This window comes from Cyprinodon variegatus, unplaced genomic scaffold, assembly GCF_000732505.1.
Source record: "Cyprinodon variegatus isolate N-32 unplaced genomic scaffold, C_variegatus-1.0 Scaffold1503, whole genome shotgun sequence".
NCBI classification, from domain to species: domain Eukaryota; kingdom Metazoa; phylum Chordata; class Actinopteri; order Cyprinodontiformes; family Cyprinodontidae; genus Cyprinodon; species Cyprinodon variegatus.
The window spans coordinates 101,700-104,600 of record NW_015151956.1 but is presented as its reverse complement, the minus strand read 5'-3'; the positions used below and the strand labels follow the sequence as shown (position 1 = coordinate 104,600).

Genomic DNA, 2,901 nt, shown 5'->3' with positions numbered 1-2,901 from the left:
GGAATGGTTCCCTATTCTTGTGTTTTTTGTATTTTTGTCTTCAGTATAATCAGTGTTCTCATCTTTTGATCTGAGCTTGGTGTGAGATTTTAGAGCACAAGTCACAACTACCAAAGCGAGATGCGTTAAAACTTGGACAAAAAAAAAAAAGTCCAGTGGGTCTTTTTTTTTAGTTCTTTTATTTTATTTTTTTTTTGGAATGACTATGACCTGGATGACTGAGAATCTACACCAGTAAGGTAGCTCCTTGTTTCCTATTTTGTACCAGATGAACTGGTTATTCCACCATGGCCAAAAACACCTGGATTGATCATCCAGTAATGAGAAACAGACAGGAAATGCAGGTTTCTCCATGCCGACTTTAATTTGCACAAAACAGAAAACAAACTGTTTCCCGGCTTTTCATTTTTCAAATATAATCAAAAGTAAATTCATGATCAGTAACTTAATATTAATGCTTTTTTTTTTTTTGTACTGGAAAATTCTTTTATATATTTTGAAAAGGATTCTGATGTGATTGACAATTTTTTTATGTTCTATAAGTGCCATATAAATAAAGTTGGAATATATTATTCTCTGCTGGCAGGTCTTGTGTTTTTTCTGAGCGACTTTTTCAGTGGTTAGGAGTTATAAGTACACTAAGCCTTGCAGGCTGTAGCATTGCATATTGGATCAATACTTGTCGCTGTTGACTTGTTGACCCACTAAGGAAAGGTACCGCTAATAATCTCTCAGAAGAGAAAAAAACAACAACAAAGAAGAACCTGCCCAGGAGACGTACTGTACAGTTTTTATGAGTTTGGTAAAACATTGTAGTTACACATAAAAGTAACTATTTCTATATCAGAATAAAAAGGTTTAAGAATAGAATAACAAAAAAAGAAAGGAAACATTTTTTTTCCAACTTGCAGCTTCATCGTCTTTGACGTCAAAACTGATCCAGTAATTAAAGGGTTGACGTTCCTTGCAAGGACAAAACAGTGTGCGTACTGCAGGTATCACTCCAAGGGTGTGACTTTATAAACCTTCTCATTTTGACTGAATCATGTAATGAGACATTAGAGAGGTTCTTTTTTAAATAACAAAACTCTGTCATCAAATACATATTATCTGCAGATATAGAAATTAGAAGTTTAAGAAAATAATAATTTTAAATAAGATAGAACTTTTTGTGGTATGTTCTTGAATTCTGATATAAATTAATGCAAAATGATGCACCTGAAAAATCTTAGAAAACCTTTAAAGTTACATTTAATGATGCAGTTTATTTAGTTGTCTGAACCTACTAAGTTAAATGTATCAACCTAAATGGAAATGCATAATCCTTTTAGTGTCGTCGCAAACAATTAATCTCTATCTGCCATCTTCTCATGTTCCTATTTGCAAAAGTAAAAGAAATGCTGCTAAACCAGTCTTAAATAGATGAGTCAAAAAATGTTCAACTGGTAGCCACACCTAAGATAAAGCATTATTTACTTATTTGGTGACTAATTTTTACCATTACGTCCGCCTGACATTACAGTATCTGCTCTTGATATATATAAAGCCTTTTCTTCAATGATGAATAGTACCAGTTAACCAGCAAACTGATAGGATCAGGGAGCATCAGAACCTCTGTTCCAGCTGTGAAGGCAACTCATCAGACAAAACCTGTAAGTGATATATTTCAACTAATTTCAGTAACTACTTACACAGTGCTTAGGACATTTACATGTGTTGAATGAAGTATATATCTATATGTGCTGCTTCAAACTACTATTTTATGCTACTTTGAAATAATTTATTTTTTTTTTTGGTTGAAATGCTTTAAAAAAGTCGTAATGCTCTTTGGGACTATGTGCTATCCATAATGCATGGGGGCAGAAATGGGAAACATTTCATAAACTGTTTACCTGTAACATAAATCAGTTAATAAAATTGATTTTTAAAATTATTACAATTATAGTTAAAGTGTTGTTATGAAATTAATCACTGTTATTATTAAACTATCAATCATCTGATTTTAAAAGCACATGCTCACTCAGGAGGATGATATGGTTGAAAGTCAATAACTTAATGCTATAGATGTATAGATTCTTCACTAACTGGCATTATAAGAAATATCTCACTACATTCTTATCCTAAGAATTATTATTATTATTAGTAGTAGCAGTAGTAGCATTAAGAATTAAATTGTAATTTATGTTAGTAAAAATTTAATCTATTTTTTATAACTATTTTGTCATGAAAATTGGATGTGTTGTTCTTGCTAAATATCTTTGACATTTAGTGGAAAGGGCTATAAATAAAAACAGAAGGCAGAGTTACATTAATCCACACTGAGTTGAAGAAGTACCTGTCTTAGATTGGCATTCTATAATTATAAAGTTTTTTTTTATTGAAAATAAAAATCAAATCTTGTTCCATTTTTGTCAGAAAATAAAAAGAGAATAGAAACAGAAAGTAAATAGTATTAGTGAAACTTCATGAAAAAGGTGCAAATCTGCACAAAGAAAATCAAACTTTCTTTTTAGAGATGTATTAAAGAAGTGTTAGAGTGATATTTTAAATATTCTAGTTGCAGATATGGTGGATAAACTGTTGTTTTAAATTAATGGGACATACAAAATAAACCAATTATCACAAATACAAGATAATAAACACATTTTCTTTCAAACAGAAAACAAAATAAGGAAGAAAAATGAAGATTTTTTGGATACTGCTACTTGTTGTTGGTAAGTTAAACATCTTAAGACCACAATGTGGTAGTGATAACTTTAAAAATCATATATATTTATGTTGGGCTCTACTTAATGAATAATTCATATAAAATCAAACCTAGGCATCCAGATGAGGTCCACGGATGCTCAAACAACTGGAACTTCTCCTACAACGACCACAGCTGCTCCAACCACAGCTGCT

General features: G+C 31.1%; 1 long non-coding RNA gene across 1 annotated transcript; it reads left to right on the top strand.

The window, feature by feature from the left end:
- The first annotated feature begins 1,579 nt into the window (after nucleotides 1-1,579).
- On the top strand, nucleotides 1,580-2,901 carry LOC107103678. Its single transcript, XR_001482201.1, has 3 exons — nucleotides 1,580-1,652; nucleotides 2,660-2,714; nucleotides 2,822-2,901. It is a non-coding gene; the product is annotated as an uncharacterized LOC107103678 (long non-coding RNA).